The sequence below is a fragment of the Diabrotica virgifera genome, chromosome 10, assembly GCF_917563875.1.
Source record: "Diabrotica virgifera virgifera chromosome 10, PGI_DIABVI_V3a".
Classification (NCBI taxonomy): Eukaryota; Metazoa; Arthropoda; class Insecta; order Coleoptera; family Chrysomelidae; genus Diabrotica; species Diabrotica virgifera.
The window spans coordinates 25,185,228-25,203,721 of NC_065452.1; the positions used below are offsets into that span (position 1 = coordinate 25,185,228).

At 31.1% G+C, this 18,494-nt stretch overlaps 2 protein-coding genes across 2 annotated transcripts in view; one reads left to right on the forward strand and one right to left on the reverse strand.

Annotated features, from left to right (window-relative positions):
• LOC126893337 (neurogenic protein big brain) overlaps positions 1 to 18,494 on the reverse strand; it is a 175,836-nt gene that overhangs the window by 133,656 nt on the left and 23,686 nt on the right. The window lies entirely within an intron of this gene.
• The window catches only part of LOC114339791 (neuroglian), a 128,912-nt gene continuing 126,236 nt past the window's right edge, over positions 15,819 to 18,494 (forward strand). Inside the window, exon 1 of the mRNA XM_050663395.1 lies at positions 15,819 to 15,950. The gene's annotated coding sequence lies outside the window, so the exon portion shown is untranslated. The remainder of the gene's footprint in view (positions 15,951 to 18,494) is intronic.

Below are 18,494 nucleotides of genomic sequence, written 5' to 3' on the forward strand. Positions count from 1 at the left end.
TAGATTTTTTCAATTTTTTTAATTTTTTGCTTTTTAGTTGATTTTTTTATAATATTTTTAATTTTAGGCACTCGTAACTAAAGAAAAGCGTTTCTTAAAAAATTTTTTTTTCATATTTTTTATTTTTTACTTTTTAGTCTTACACTTTTCAAACATTAAAATATATCGTCATGTTTATTAAAATATGTATAAAACATAATATGATGTAGGTACAAACATGAAAAGTAGTCGGAATCGGCAAAAAATTTGAAACTTTATTGCATAACGTAAACAATTAACGTAAAAAGTGAAATTATGTATAGTTCATATAATCAGCTACAATCTGTAAAAGTTTCAAGTTTCTTCATTGTAAAAAACAAGAGATTTTAATCATTTTCCGTTAAAATCGTTTTTTTTTATTTAGACAATTAATAAACATAAACAATTTTTTTATTGACTATCCGTGTATTGTTTCCGCGAATGCATATGTCTGCAAATTTTTAGTCATTTGCATTGAGCAAAAGGCAGTCAAATTAACGTCCAAAGATTTGACCCAAACGATTGAACTAAAGAAAAGCGTTTAATTAATACGCCAAAACGAATGCGTTAATGTTAATTGTAGCACAAAACCTCTCTACCGGTGGTTTTTCTAAGACTAGGATAAAAACAGGAATTTTTTTAATTCGAAGTTTGGTTGAACGATGGCTTAGTGTGAAAACCTCGTATCTCATTGTAAAGAAAATTTTACATGAGTGACTTTAAACTGAATTTCTGCATACTCTAACCCAAAATATATATGAAAAATGTATGTGTAATGATCTAAACCTACTCAGAATCAAAAATATGTAAACATAGTTTTTTTGTTTTAAGTTATAGTATGCAGAAATTAAGTTTAAAGTCTCTCCTGTAAAATTTTCTGTGAAATGAGATACGAGGTTTTCACACTAAGCTATCGTGAAGTTTTGTTTCGTATCATATTGAAATTTGACACGAATAATAGGGGAGCAAAGTATGCTAAATTTGCAGTCACTCGAGCGATATGGGGATCTATTGGGTTGTGATTATTAGGTCCTAAAACCAAAAAAAGTTAATTAAAATTTTCCATTTTAGTGGGAACTTTCCGCTTTTTAATTTAATTTTCCATTTCCAACAATCGTTTTTTCCGATTATAGCGCCATCTATCCATAGCTCGAAAAAAAGTTGCCTATTTTTACGTAAAGAATCCAAATCTGCAAAAAAATTTGGGGCTTCCATTTAAGATTTTAAAGTAACCTCCAACCCCACCTCCGTGATTTGGGAGGTCATGTTTGACATACCATTCGATAGATTTTTCAAAAACATAATGAAATTGTATTTTGCAGTTTTCCGATCTGATGTTTATTTTGCGAAATATCGCGGGTTTGAATTTAAAATTTTAAATTTACCCCCCAACCCTCTCCGTGGGGGTCATGTTTGGTACCATTCAATCAATTTTTGAAAAATATTGAAGACGTATTTTTTAGTTTTTCGATCTGACGTTCATTTCGCGAAATATTCGCTTTTTTTTGTGAAACTTTTTGATTCACAAATTTCCTTACGCCCCCTCAAATCGTCAGATTTTTGAAATATACACTCTTTTGTATGTACTTAACTTACCTTATCTTAATCTGACAATTTCGAGTATTTTTAAGGATAGATTTTTATTTCGGGCCCCTCGGGCCTACAACATTGACAGCTCGAAGAAATCTTCTGGAATCTAGAAGTGGTATATCCAGAGAAATTTCTAGGCTTCAAGGACTTAATTATATTTCGCGGCTAGCAATAACACGCAGACTAAATGCGCTAAATTTGTATCAAAGGATACTACGTGTTCCCAAACTAACCTACCAACACAAAATGTTAAAGTTGCAATGGGCTAGAATGTTGCAATGCAAATGGTGCATCATGGTCCTAACTGAAATAACGTGCTGTCCTCTGATGAATCAAAAATTGGCTTGGTTTTTAATTCGCAAAAAACACTGGTTTGGAGGGCTCCAGAACGACAAGCCCGACTAGAAACAGCCCAACCGCGTGCTCCATTTGAAGGTAGCAGCATTACGGTTTGGGGTGGTATTATGAGTGGACACGGACAGCACTGCTGGTTCTGGAGAGAAGAGTCACTGGGGCTGTGTACATCGAGGAAGTTTTAAATCCTGTTGTGCGTCTATTCCGTAGGGCAGTAGGTAATGGATTTGTGTTTATGCATGATAACGCACCTCCTCATCGAAGAGCAGCAGTACAAAATTTTCTGGAAGAAGAAGGAATATCCATATTACAGTGGCCCTCGAATTCCTCCGACATGAACAACGTTGAACATGCTTGAGACATTCTCAAAACACGCATCAAGAAGCGAAACAATCCCCCTATTACACTTCGATAACTAAAAGATGTTGCCCATGAAGAATGGAAGAGAATTCCCCCAAGCCCAGCTCGACCAGTTAATCGACAACATGCCAAATCGCCTACAGGCATGCATACAGGCCAATGGAGGAAATACTGATAATTAGTTCTATTAAAAATTATTTTTTTCTGTACTAATTTATTTTTAAATATAAGTGGTACATTGTAAGGTTTTTACTCCAAGAGATTAAATCATTTTTTTTGCATATCGTTTATCTGGTTTTGAGATTTATTTAGTACTGATGAGAATTGAAGCAAAATGATGTTTAACTATTCAGAAGAGTTTATATATAAAAACTAATAAAAGGTGAAATATTCCAATATTCCAAACTTTTGGACATATCTATGTGTATATTTGAGGGCCCCTAGGACACAAGGGGGTAAGTGCCAAGTTTTGAGAAAACTTTGTTCAAAGTTCTAGACAAATATAAAAATCTAAATAGGAACGTACTGCAGAGCATGTTTTCAATGATATGTCATTTTTGATCATGTTATTGTTAGTTTACTTTGAAGCCACCATGTTTTCTATGTGTTCCATACATCGAGTCCGTTTAACCCAATTTCCTAAAAATTATCACTTACACTCCTTGTGTCCTAGGGGCCTCATTTATATAATTATTTTAAGTTGTATTGATTAAAAAAGATACTTCCTGCAATTATTATCGAGTTTAATAATGAAACCCGAGAATTTTATCTATATCTGAAATCCAGCCCCGAATCCCTCTAGTGAGTAGTGAGTCGAAAAAATCGTGTTCATCATTGGCCGGGCTTGTCCGTGAACAAAAAACTCTAGTATAACTAATACCATCTGCCAAGGAAAGCCAAGATGCACTGCATTTTAGATACCACCTGCTCTTTTCAGCTGTTGCGATATACATTCCTCCGCTTCTGCTCGCCCTCTTCTCTACAGGGCGACGAAAAAGGCATTCAGATTTATTCAAATAAAAAAATTTAGTTTCGGTTATTTAATTAAAAATGTTTAAAAGATTCTGAGCGACTATTAATATTTAAAATTTAAAAAAAGTTAGCTTACCTAACGTTTTTTATATCTGTCTTTTTATTTATCTTCATTTTTCTTTACTATCACTATTTCTCATTATTTGCATATAATAAATAGGCTGCTTAATTTAGTTAGTCTCGCATAGTTATAGCAAATTTTTTTATTAAAATGACGTTCGGGTAATATATGTTTTTAATTATTCCATCGATGATTATAGTGGAGAATTACAGAGGAATTAATTTATTAAACACAACATTAAAATTAACAACCAAAGTGATAACAAACTAAATAAAATTATAACATTAGCAGAAGAATAACAAGGTTTTAGGTCAGGAAGATCATGCAACGACGCTCTATAATGAGGCAGGTTCAAAAAAGTCATTAGAATACAACAAAAAGGCATATTTATGTTTCGTGTACCTTAAGAAGGCCTTTAACAAGGTCAAATTACAGGACGTTGTCCATTTATTGTACGCAAGAGGGGTACATATAGTAATAATTAGAATGATCGAAAATATCTGCCATAACACATAACACATTCAGTAATGAGCATTTGATGAGTTCGGTAGTCAATAAAATCGCCTTAGAAAATTTTGAAAATTTATCTGGTAAAACAGTGTTTTAAATTTTTTTTTTTTTTAACTAAGTTAATGGCACTGGCGTAGCCAAAAGGCCAGTCATGTTTTCTTATAGTTTTATCAACCATTGCTTACTTATACTTACATTTATATACGTGGTACATTGAGTAACAAAATTTGTATACAATACAATATTGGTATGTTGGTAAATGCCTAATGATTTTGTTTGCTTATTTTTATTATTATTTTTTTATGTATTTTTTTTTGTTTTTTTTTGGTTTTTTTTTTATTTTTTTATTTCTCTTCGTTTTATTAGGATTTATGTATTTTTTTTATTGTTTTGTTTTTTTATATTATTATTATTATTTTTTTATTTTTTTGTACATATTTTATTTTGTTGTTTGTCTTTTTTATTTTTTATTATTTTTTCGGTTTAGGCTTACAATGAAAAAATTTTTTTTGTCTGTCGCAATACTGCTTACAATGTAATGTTAGTAGATTTTACATACTGATATATAATATTATAAATACTATTTAAATACTTACTGTTTTAAATTTAGATGAGTACAAAGGGCCAATTAACAAACAAAATCTACAACATGGATAAAGTGTTTTGACCATTTGCTGATTAGTGTAGATAAGATTATACCAGTTGTTTTAATCAGTGAAAGGAACATCATAAAACCAAAACTTGATTATTATAAGAAACACAAATAGTAAGGTTTTAAGCAAATTAAATCCAGTGGCGTCCAATAATTTTTTCTTCTAGTTTTCAAAGATGTCTGGTAAATGTTACAATTATTGTTCTACCAAATGTATTTTTAAAGAACCTAAGAATAATGGGGAGGTTTTTGGTTATCCATGTGATTTTTGTAAAAAAGTTTTATGTAAAAGTTGCTCAGGTGTCAGTGCTACAGAGATTCGTTGCCTCGTGTTATCATCGCGCATTTTTCCTTACCTTTGTGGAGATTGTGTGTCGGTAATAAAGTCAGCAGTAAGTCTTGATAATAGAGTCAGAGCCCTGGAGGATGCCTTAAGTGAGGTCAAAATTGACAACAGCCAGAAAATCGAGGAGCTCGAGAAACAAGTTGGTGTGATAGCAGACGAAGTTAAGAGTATGAGAACTAGTTTTTCATCATGTCTTGATGATATTAAAAAGTATCTTTCCATTATTAAAAGTTCCACCACCTCATCGTCTACACAGGGTGGCTCCGGGAATACTGCACCAGTGGTACATAATAATGTGATGTTTGAAGTATCTGAGAAGCAAAAGAGAGCATGTAACTTAATGATGTTTAATATAATCCAAAACAATGAGGAAGACGATTTATCTAGAGCCAACGACATCCTCTTGGGTCTGTCAGACTCCCCAGTCAACATACTGAGCTCAGCCAGAATTGGGAAACGCAATAAAAATGGACATCAATCATTACGCCTAACCCTTGAGTCTTCTGAGATTGTTCGATCAATCTTGAGGAACAAAAGAAGACTTGATAGAAGCTTAAAAGTGTTTATTGAGGCTAATCTAACTAACGAGCAACGTGCAGAAGTTAATTCTCTGAAAACAGAACTTAAAGAAAGGCAGCGTAATGGTGAAAATGTAAACGGTATACCAAAATTGCTCACAAAAAACATAGAAAATCAACAGAATTAAAAGTTCAAGCCACTTCGTCAATACCTGTTTATTTTCAGAACGTCAGAGGTCTGCGAACAAAACTTAATCTATTTGTTTAATAGCAGTAAACAACGGCTATAACGAACAAACAGTTAACAAAATTTTAAACCAAAAACTCCATAAGAAAGCCCTGAAATTAGTGTATCCACCACCACAGAAAGAACCCAGTAGCTTCTGCTCTCTCACATATACTGGTAAGATAACAACAAAAATACATAAAAAAGAAAGGAATAACACCAGTTTTCAGAACTAACAACAACTTAAGCAAATATATTAAGAACAATACAAGCCGAAAGAGAAAGCAACTACAGAGTGGTGTGTACAAACTACCGTGTAGTGATTGTCCGAAAACGTACATCGGTCAAACTGGCAGAACTTTTGACAAACGGATAGCAGAACACAAAAGGACATTCAACAATAGAAAAACAGACACTTCTACATACGCACTTCACCTTCTAGATCATAATCATTCTTTCAATGAAGAGTTTCAAATTCTGCATATTCAAAATAAAGGCCTTAAGCTATCTTTTTAGAATCTATGGAAATTAATAAACTGAAAAATACAGATATAATTCGGAATGACCAACTCGAGACAAACAGCTCCCCACTCCTCAACCTCTTCAGTTGAAGACTTAAAAAGGCAAACACATTGTAAACTATATCACTTGAGAAAGGCACTCTGCCGAAACAGCTGTAGTCACATAGTTGTAATAAATTCTGTGGAAGTATAGAAAACAAACGTTTTCAGTGTTTTATTATTAGATAAAATGAACTTCCATAAAGTAACGGTCGAATCCATCAATTAAAAAAATATATTATAAAATTATAAATTTTAACTACAAAGCAAAAAATGAAAAAAAATTCAAACACATTCGTTAAAGAAAAGCGTGGGGCGAAAACCGTTTATTCGATGAAGATCCGCCCCACGCTTTTGTTTAACGAATGTGTTTGAATTTTTTTTTATTTTTTGCTTTTTAGTTGATTTTTTTATATTTTTAACTTTAGTCACTCGTAACTAAAGAAAAGCGTTTCCTAAAAATTTTTGAAGTTATACTTCTTTAGGCGCGATTGAGATTGAGGGTGAATTTATATTGATCTGCGCGCATGCGCACACCGACAGTTTGATATTATTCTTTATACGGGCTCTGCTTGGGTGTTGAAATGATCTGTCAATAATTGTTCAATATGGAGGTTATCGGTAAACAAAAATGTTGTATAATATATTAGTTTTTATTGTTGTGAGGACAGAAATAAAATCAAATTTATAATTATAGTGACTTTTTAAAGAGTTTTGAAAAGCCACAGGTACGTAATTCTAAATGTTTTAGTTGTATTCCAATAAAAAATTATCTTCATACCTATTTGGAAAATGTAAAAAAAATAATGTACTTACCTAGTACTTGCTATGCTATACCCCTAGTAGGCAATGTTTTAATTTACATAATCTGATTACGAACAAACGTTCTACAAATTTTCATCTAATGTATCGTTTTCTTTCTCTATATATTGTTGTATTTTAATTCGACAAAAATCAAACTAATAAAAATTCATATAAACAAAATGTCAAAAAGTTGTTCAGTTTGTGTATATTCCCACATGACGTATACGCGAAGGTGGTGCAGTTTGAAATCGCTTCCGACTTTCGTACGGCGGGATACACGGGAAGTAGGTTCAAGCCCAATGCAAGTTATATCATTTTTTATTTTTTTTATAGATTTTATGATTGTAAGTATATTATTATATAATTTTTTTCAGAAAATACGTATTTAATTAAAATTTTTGGCAACAATTATTGTTCAGAAATCATTTGTGGCATTTTTCAATGTGTTTGTGTGTGTTTTATTCTTTTATTTTTTTAATTTTTGGTATTGTTTTAATAAAAATTTTTGGAAAGTAGTAGAGAAACTGTTTAAAGTATATTGATTTCGTTGAAATCATATAATAGAAGTATAACTTCTTACGTGCGTACAAAGTACACACATTCTTTTTTATTATATTTTTTTATTTTTTACTTTTTAGTCTTACAGTTTTCAAACATTAAAATATATCTTCATGTTTATTAAAATATATGTATAAAACATAACATGATTAACAAACATGAAAATTAGTCGGAATCGGCAAAAAAATTTAATCTCTATTGTTTATTTATGAAGCATAATGTAAACAATTAACGTAAAAAGTGAAATTATGTATAGTTCATATAACTAGCTACAATCTCTAAAACTTTCAAGTTTCTTCATTGTAAAAAACAAGGGAATTTAAGCATTTTCCATTAAAATCGTGTTTTTTTATTTAAACAATTAATAAACATAAAAAAATTTTATTGACTATTTGTGTATTGTTCCTGCGAATGCATGTCTGCAAATTTTCATTCATTTTCATTGAAGAAAAGGCAGTCAAATTAACGTCTAAATATTTGACACAAACGATTGAACTAAAGAAAAGTGTTTAATAATAAATTATGTCCCCCATTCTCATTTAAAAAATCATCGATTACGTCATCGCGCCCAGATGGATGACGTCACTAGTATGACATATATGTCAAAATATCGTAATTTAAAAATAAAAATCGACCTCTTTCGGGATTTTTCCTTAGAGTCGCCTTTTTACGAAATAACGAATTTATTCCTTTCATTTGCATCGTACTGTATAAACAAATATATAAAGTGTTCAAAATTTAAAACTTTATTGTTTATTTATGACGCATAACGTAAACAATTAACGTAAAAAGTGAAATTATGTATAGGTTATATCATTAGCTACAATCCGTAAAAGTTTCAAGTTTCTACATTGTAAAAAACAAGTGTATTTAGGCCTTTTTCCATTAAAATCGTTTTTTTTTAAACAATTAATAAACATAAACAAAAATTTTTTGTTGTCTATTCGTGTATTGTTCCCGCGAATGCATATGTCTGCAAATTTTCATTCATTTGCATGGAAGAAAAGGTAGTCAAATTAACATCCAAAGATTTGACGCAATCTATTGAACTAAATAAAAGCGTTTAAAAAGGATACCAAATGGGAGAAAAACAACTTAAAATAATCTGCTATGCAGACTACGCAATACTAATCTCTTAAAAAGTGAAGATGATTTACAACGTCTGTTGCACCAATTTAATATAACCGCTAGAAAATTTAACATTTCCCCAAAAAACGCCAAATGCATGGTTATAACAACAAATATGTAAAAGATGTAAATGATTAGAGCTTGAGGGTCAAATAATAGAACCAAGTCATGGAGTTTAAGTACCTAGGCATAAGGAAAGCTCAAAACGGAAGTGGAAGATCAAGTGAATCAAGCAAACAGAGCCACAGGTTGCCTGAATGAAACAATATGGAGAAATAAAAACATCGGAAAAGAAATGAAGGGCAGAATTTATAAAAAAAGGCATCAGACCAATAATGACATACGCTGCAGAAACACGACCTGAGACAGAGAGGACAAAAATAATTCTAGAAACAAAAGAGATGAAAAGCCTTCGAAAAATTGATGGTAAAACACTATGGGATATAGCTAGAAGTGCAGATACACGACGGAGATGCCAAGGTGGACAAGGTTAATAACTGGGTAAAAACAAGAGTAGAATGAAACGACCACATAAGCCAAATGACAACAAATAGAGTAGTAAGGACGGCGAGATACGGTTCCCCAGTAGGAGAACGATCAGTGGGAAGACCACGAAAATGATGGAATGACAACTTACTGGAGGCACATTGAAAAAACAGACAGAGTCCTGTTTACACAAAAAGGGGAAGAAGAGATGATTATAGTTTAATGGCAGTATTAATTGAATTAATGTTAGTGGTATCAGTAATATCAGTAATAAAGAACCTGATAGAGAAGTCTGCAAAATATATCAAACAAGTGGCACTGATATTGGTTGACTACGAGAAAGCATTTGATACCATAAGCCAGTAGAAAATGTTACAAGCATTGACAGAATGCTGAATAGTCTACACTAATATAATAAAATATATCTATCAAAATACCACGGCTAGCGTAAGGGGGCAGACCTGAGGGCCTCCTAGAGGTAAACAACAACGTGTGTAATAAGTAATAATGAATCCACTAGAGACTAGATCATGCGTTGATTCCCAAAATCGGCACGTGGCGAAATCTGTCAATTTTTAACAGATTTTGATTTCTAATATCAAGAACAATATACATCATCAAAGGGTGTGTCAGATCCTTTGGCTACTAATTCAGAAAAAGAAATAATAATAAGAAAAAGCTTCATTTTGTAAGAAGAAACACGTAGAAACATTTTTTACTGAATTATTGATAGGTACTGTAAGAGAATTTCTGAACAAAAGGTTCTCATCAGAAAGTATGGCGCTTGCCAATTCAGCAGATCATTTTTTCCAGTTAGGTTTTAAGGGTTCAGAGAAATTCGTTGAGCAATATCGCAAAATTTTTTTATTATATCAACACTTTTGCCTTAAGAGTAGATATGACCGTTTTAAAAAATTGTATTTTACAATCTAACGAAACTGTTTGTCATTCATATATAAAAAAAAACTTACTTGACCCAAAAAAAAACATATCCCAAACTCTAGCAACTTTTTAAAGTAGGTAGCTAAAACATTTTTCTCTAAAATCCACAAGGAACGTTTTATAGGCAAAACAATGATTTTTTTACACTTTATAGAAAAAATTTTAAGGTGCAAAATAAGTTTCTCCTGTTTTAAGATTTTAATATACAGTGATGAGCGCGCTAATAACCGGCAAAATAACGCAAATGATGGAAAACATATTAAGTTGTGAGATAAAAAGAAATGAAACTAGTAGAGGTGGGAAATTTAGAGACAAAAACCTATAAATTTACATTATATTTATTGTTTTCCATCTTTAGAAGTATCGGTCGAGTTTGGCAACTGCCACTGTGACAGTGACAGTTTTAGTTGACATACTCCTATACAATAAATATAATGTAAATTTATAGGTTTTTATTGCTAAAGTTCCCACGTCTACAAGTTTCATTTCTTTTTATCTCACAAATTCTTATCTCTCAATTCTTAGTTTGACATTATCTTCTATATGGAAATAGGCCACAATCCTTAACAGTATTCACTATACAGGAAACTACATTAACATTAGCCCCAAAATCATAATATAAAAGGACAAAAGTGGTCATAAAATTGATATCTGTATCTGCTGAACATGTGTCGCAAGCTAAGTAACTGCAAGCAAATTCAAGGATTCTTGAAAATTGTCTAATCTATCAGGACAACTACCAAAAAAGATTTTTAATAATGAACAGCAATTATGTAATATCAAAACAAACAACAAATATTTATTAATAGTTGTCATGTTTTATACAGGGTGTAACAAAAATACAGGTCATAAATTTAATCGCATATTTTGGGACCAAAAATAGTTCGATTGAACCTAACTTATCTTAGTACAAATGTGCACGGAAAAAAAGTTACAGCCCTTTGAAGTTACAAAATGAAAATCGATTTTTTCCAATATATCGAAAACTATTAGAGATTTTTTATTAGAAATTGACATGTGGTATTCTTATGGCAGTAGTATTTTAAGAAAAAATGATAATGAAATTTGGACACCCCATAAAAATTTATTTTATGGGAGTTTGGTTCCTTTATACCCCCCAAACTTTTGTGTACGTTCCAATTTAATTATTATTGTAGCGCCATTAGTTAAACATAAGTCTTTAAAAACTTTTTTGTCTCCTAGTACTTTTTCGAAAAGTCAGTTTTTATCGAGATATTTGAATATTTGTCAAATCCAACACATATTTGTATATGGTAAAGTACGATTATGGAGACTTGGTAATAATATGAAAATTTATTTATGATTTACATTTTTAAGTATATTTTGAACCATATTAAAAAAGAAGCCACATCTCGATAAAAGATGCTTTATCAAAAAAATACAAAGAGGCAAAAAAGTTTTAAAAACATTGTGTTTAACTAATGGTACCGCAGTAATAGTTTAATTGTAACGTGCACAAACATTTGGGGGGTTTAAAGGAATAAAACCCTCATAAAATTTTTATGTAAACATATTAAAAAAGAAGCCGTAACTCGATAAAAACTGCCTGATCGAAAAAATACTAAGAGGAAAAAAGTTTTAAAAATAATGAATTTAACTAATGGCACCACAATAATAATTTATTTGAAACGGACACAAAAGTTTGGGGAGGTTTAAGGGAACAAAACCCCCATAAAATTTTTATGGGGTGCACAAATTTCACTATAATTTTTCTTTAACATGTTCTTTCCATAAGAAAGCCACATGTCCATTTTTAACAAAAAATCGTTAATGGTTTTCGATATATTCAAAAAAATCGATTTTCATTTTGTAACTTCAAAGGGCTGTAACTTCTTTTGTGTGCATATTTGTACTAAGGTAAGTTAGGTTCATTCGAACTATTTGTGGTCCCAGAATATGTGGTTTAATTTATGACCTGTATTTTTGTTACACCCTGTATAAATTAAAAAATAACAGAATAATAGAGAAAATTAAGAATTTTTATTTTTCGGTAGAAAAAAAGATACTTCGGTAGATTTGTCAGGAATTCGGTAAGCTGTGACATCACTGGGCCCAGGCCCCCCTGAAAACTGAGGCTAGCTACGCCGATGTAATAAAGGCTTATTCTTCGTCTTCTTCACATCCTTCTATGTATATTCTACTCTTCATTCTGTGGTAAAATGTAACATAACACAGATGGTGAACACGGAAAAAACTCATCAATATAAATATTAGATAGTACTCAATACTCAATTCAAAACTAGACGGGGCTTTATCGTCGCCCCCATTAGCGAAATTATTCCGATTCGATTTTTTTGCACGAACTTACTCAAAAAGAGGTCCTTATAACAAATCCATAGGGTGCTGGGAGGTGCCGTGGTCGAAAAATTTTTTAAACAATTTTTTTAACCAAATTCACAAAAATATTTTTTTTATTTATAACAAATTTATTTTAGATAACTTGAGTCATTCTGAGCAAAACTCTCGTGATTTTTCTCTAAAATTAATTGTTGTCGAGTTATATGCGATTTAAAATTTGAAAAATGCGAAAAAGGCAATTTTCAAGGCTTAATAACTCGATTAAAAATTATGTTATGAAAGTCAGAAAGTGATCAAATGAAAGTTTAAAACCTCTTCTTCAAGATCCTGAGGAAAATTTTTGTCATTATTTTATTATAAAGCTGTTAATTTTAATTATTAACAATTAGCGTTATAGTCCAGTTGGTATCGTCACCCCCGTTAGCGAAATTATTTCAATTAGATTTTTTTGCACAAAGTTACTCAAAAAGGGGTCCTTATAACAGATCCACAGGGTGCCAGGCGGTGCCGATGCCGTGGTCGAAAAATTTTTTAAACAAATTTTTTTAACAAATTCACAAAAATAATTTTTTTACTTCGAACAAATTTTTTTTAGATAATTTGGGTCATTCTGAGCAAAAAAGTCTCGTGATTTTTCTCTAAAATTGATTGTTGTCGAGTTATACGCGATACGCTTAGTTTTATTAAGCCTTGAAAATGGCTATTTTCGCATTTTTCAAATTTTAAATCGCGTTTAACTCGACAACAATCAATTTTAAAGAAAAATCACAGGAGACCTTTTTTGCTCAGAATGACCCATATTATTTAAAAAAAATTGTTCGAAGGCAAAAATTATATTTGTGAATTTGTTTTAAAAAAATTGTTTAATCAATTTTTCCACCAAGATACCACCTGGCACCCTGTAAATTTGTTATAAGGACCTCTTTTTGAATAAGTTTGTGCAAAAAAATCTAATCGAAATAATTTCGCTAACGGGGGCGACGATACAGCCTGGACTATAGCGCTAATTGTTGATAATTAAAAATAACAGCTTTGTAATAAAATAATGACAAAAATTTCTTCAAGAGCTTGAAGGAGGGGTTTTAAACTTTGATTTTGTCTCTTTTTGACTTTCATAATAATAATTTTTAATTGAGTTATTAAGCCTTCAAAATGGCCATTTTCGCATTTTTCAAATTTTAAATCGCGTATAACTCGACAACAATCAATTTTAGAGAAAAATGACAAGAGACCTTTTTTGTTTAGAATGGCCCAAATTATTTAAAAAAAAATTGATCGAAATGAAAAAATTATTTTTGTGAATTTGTTTAAAAAGAATTGTTTAAATAATTTTTCGACCACGGCACCGCCTGGCACCCTGTGGACTTAACCCTTAAACGCCCAACCTTTTTTAGGTTCCATGTACGTCCAAGGGTGGGTAAAAAATATCTACCTCGAAAATAGCTAATTTATATATTTATTGAGAGTTGTTGGAAATGGATTAAACTTAAGACTCTTATGCTTAATAAACACAGCAACTTCTAAAATATTAATATAAATAATCTACAAACCTTACAACAAAGTTACAATGTATTTCAAAATTAACATACCAGTAAAAACCAGTAATTCACATTTGTCGATTTTCTTCACATTCTTCCTTTAAACCTCCTCATTGGCGGATAATTATGTAGATAATGTAATTATACGTCGATAATAAAATGGATGATCTTCCTACCAACGAGAAATTATATAGAAACCTTTAGTAATAAGTTTTAGCAAGGGTGTATTTTTTATGCCCACTCATATTTAACTCAAGATGCTACTTTTATTTTCAAAAATATCGGTAGAATCAAATTAACATTCGATAAAGGGCTGTCTTTTTAACAATAAATAATTTAAAAAAAAAAATTTAAACACGTAATAAATATGTAACAAGGGAATACGCATTAAGTGGACATTTTTTACCCACCCTTGGGCGTTTAAGGGTTAATATAAGAACCTCTTTTTGAGTAAGTATGTGCAAAAAAATCGAATCTGAATAATTTCGCTAACGGGGGCGACGATACAACCCGCTCTAAACGTGAATGATTCTTTAATGTAAACTGCTCGTCAAAAGTTAGGGATATAGAAAATTCTATTGAATTTTTATAGTAGATTTTTTCGTGAATAGATTAACGGATTCCGCTAATTTTTTTTGTTATTATTTTAGACTTTTCTTTAGTATTTACACAGTTATGCAAAGGTTTACTCAAACTTTTTTTTGTACTTATACCGGGTGGAAGAAAAGAAATGTTTTTCTTATGTTAAGTTTGAGACGCCCTGTAGGGAGGACGAGGTACAAATGGGAGTATATATCGAAATCGTTTATAGTATTATGTTTTGTGAACATTTTGTTTTTTGAATGTCCCTGATATCTTTAGAAATAAAAAAAATAGACGGTTTTGTAATTTAACATATTTATGTGTTTTAACCGAAACAAAAGTTTGAGACACCTTGTAGGGAGAAAAAGGCACAAAGGTGAGTATACCTGGATATTTTGTTGTAGTCTCATATTTTGTGAATATTTAATTTTTTTAATTTCTCTGATATCTTTAATAACAAAGAAACTAGACGATATTACTCTTTAACATGTGTTTTAACTGTCGACATGCGTCACATCACACATGTGAAACATAGAAAAACATAATATTAAATAGTAATACCGTCTAGTTTCTTTGTTATTAAAGATATCAGAGAAATTAAAAAATAAAATATTCAAAAATATGAGACTACAACATAATATCGGGGTATACTCACCTTTGTGCCTTTTTCTCCCTACAAGGTGTCTCAAACTTTTGTTTCGGTGAAAACACATGTTAAATTACAAAACCGTCTATTTTTTTTTGTTTCTAAAGATATCAGGGACATTCAAACAACAGCATGTTCACAAAACATAAGAGTACAATATTATTCTGATGTATACTCACATTTGTACCTCGTTCTCCCTACAGGGTGTCTCAAACTTAACACAAGAACAACATATTTTTTTCTTCCACCCGGTATAGTACAAAAAATAAGTTTGAGTAAACCTTTGCACAACTGTGTCAATACTAAAAAAAAAGGCTAAAATAAAAAAAATAGCGGAATCCGTCTGTTCGCGAAAAAATCAACTATGAAAATCAGCAGAATTTTCTATATCCCTAACTTTTGACGAGCAGTTTATTTTGGAAAAAGTTCAATTAGCTCACAACAAAAACCGTTTTGGCTTCTCACTATCGATAATTTATTCACCTCGGATAGTTTAAAATAACTAAAAAGTTAAAATTAGCACAACAAAAATAAACTAAGTTCAAACAATAATTACAAATTGTATGAATAGAATAGTTTAGTTCAGGTTGTTGAACGATTCGGACGGAAGTAAAGTATTGTGAGGTTTCGTTTTGGAGATTTTTGCGTGAGTTTGTGTATCTCATCAAACCGAACTAAGGAGGGAAACAACAATAAATATTCTTGGGAAAGACAAGTCAGGTACATTTTTATATTTGATGCGTTTATATGTACCTCCAAGAAATTAACGCACCACCACCTTAAAAATGGGTAATTTTTGATGTCTCGAATTTCATAAGCATGTCCGATTTAAGTGATTTTTGTAATATGTTATAGCCTTATTCTTTAACAATATCGCTGTAATAATAATGTTGCTAGATAGGTAAATTATCATTGTATACCGGGTGTACCAACTTCCAATAAAACTGTGTTTTTTCTCAAAGTTTGGATCACACTGTGGATCACAACTATAGCCTCAGGTTTTCTTAACATTTAACCATAGTATATTATAGCATCAACGTTTCGAACTTTACGCGAACCCTCTTCAGGTGACAGCCATAACTTTGATTTTTTTAAATGGGAAAGTACATCATGTGACGCCTCATTTAAAAGCTCTTAAAATACAGAGTTCAAAAATGTATAATACTTTAATCCTGTTTGAGAGCGTAGGCGAAAAATTTCGGTCGAATTCTTTCTAAAGCAATCATTTTTTTCGAATCCTGAAAAAACCAATAAATATTTTTGAAAAATTTAAACGCAGAATAAAATATTACAGTATTCTCGATGGTCCAAAGTCCCTGAGAACTCCTATAATGTCTATTTTAATAAGTCACAGTGGTGGAAAAAAGAGAAAATTTAGTGTGATTTTTAATTTCAAATATATCATTCAAAAGAAACTTTTTTTTATTCTAAGGGACTGTCAGCCCTCGGTAATAATCTAATCTTTCATTCTGCGTTTAAATTTTTCAAAAATACTTATTAGTTTTCTCAGAATTCGAAAAAAATAAATGCGTTTAAAAAGAGTTCGACCGAAATTTTGGGCCTGCGATCTCAAAAAGGATTAAAGTATTATACATTTTTGAAATCAGTATTTTAAAAGCTGTTAAATGAGGTGTCACATGATGTACTTTACCATTTAAAAAAATCAAAGTTATGCCTGTCACCTGAAGAGGGATTGCGTAAAGTTCGAAACGTTGATGCTATAATATACTATGGTTAGTTTAAAAATCGACCTGTCCGAGCGTTTTGCTTATATTCTTAAAATAAACAAGTTAACAGGGGGGGGCAACACTTATTCCACCGCACTGTGGGTGTAGATAAACCCAAACCCAAACTACATATATGTAGCACTTAAATACCTAATACCTTCTATCAATAAGTTCCCTCAATTTTCTGAACTAGCGGGTTTATTGGATTGAATTTGTCTCATGCTGGCTAATATATTTTTATGTTTCAACAATTTTTTTCTTTAATTTTTGACCTTGTTGGAGGGGGGAAATTTCCCTTATTTCCCTCCCTCCGTAGCTCCGCCACTGTTATCAAACGATAGTAGAATAAACAGGTGTATGTATCACTATTGAAACCTTTGCATTAAAAAAATACTTTTACAGCAAAATCGCTTGTTACTTAGGTTACTGAAACCACATAGCAATGCAATAATCTTTTTAGTAAAATACTCAACAAATTGTTGATTTATTATTTTTATGTTTAGTGCTTATGCATGTACTTTATTATTTTTCGCGTTTTTTTATGTTTTATAGCATATATAATATATATTATGTGAATGTTTATATGACCCCATGTTGAAATGCATCGTTTTTTACCCTTTACGTGTTTGTAGGTATAGTTTCTATCACCTGGTCACACTTGGTGATCATTTCTATCACACTAACCAACTGCAAGAAAAGAAACAAGAATATGAAACTATTATACCGTCGATTGAAATATTATAGATCCAATATATCAATCAACGATTATACTATAATCACAGTAAAGATACACTAGAAATAAACAAACCAAGACATGTTGAATGTTACAAGGGGCACTCCCAAATATCTGATATCTTGATATACCACTATATCACTCTACGTATATCAAGATATACGAGGTTATCATAGTTACTTGGGCAAAGGCTCTATATACTGCAAGGATATTTACGTGTTTTTCATAGTTAATATTTGTATTTCCAATTTAATAGCAACATTTAACACTTTTAGCTCTGGCCAATATCAGATATTTGTCTCAATGTGCTCGAATTAAAAATACGTAACGGTAATTTTTCTTTTTAGGTTATATTATACAGAAAATCAGTTTTTTGCCTCTCCTGTAAAATTGTAATTTAATGAGATACGAGGTTTTCACACTAAGCCATCGTATTGTACTATAAGGTACATATTGTCGCGCTACACCACTATGTGGCAACAAGGTTTTTTGAAAATAATAGCATATACAGGGTGTAACAAAAATACAGGCCATAAATTTAATCACATATTCTGGGACCAAAAATAGTTCGATTTAACCTAACTTACCTTAGTACAAATGTGCACATAAAAAAAGTTACAGCCCTTTGAAGTTACAAAATTAAAATCGATTTTTTCCAATATATCGAAAACTATTGGAGATTTTTTTTAAGATGTACATGTGGCATATGGTAGTAGTATCTTTAAAAAAATTATAGTGAAATTTAGACACCCCATAAAAATTTTATGGGGGTTTTGTTCCTTTCAACCCCCCCCCCCCCAAATT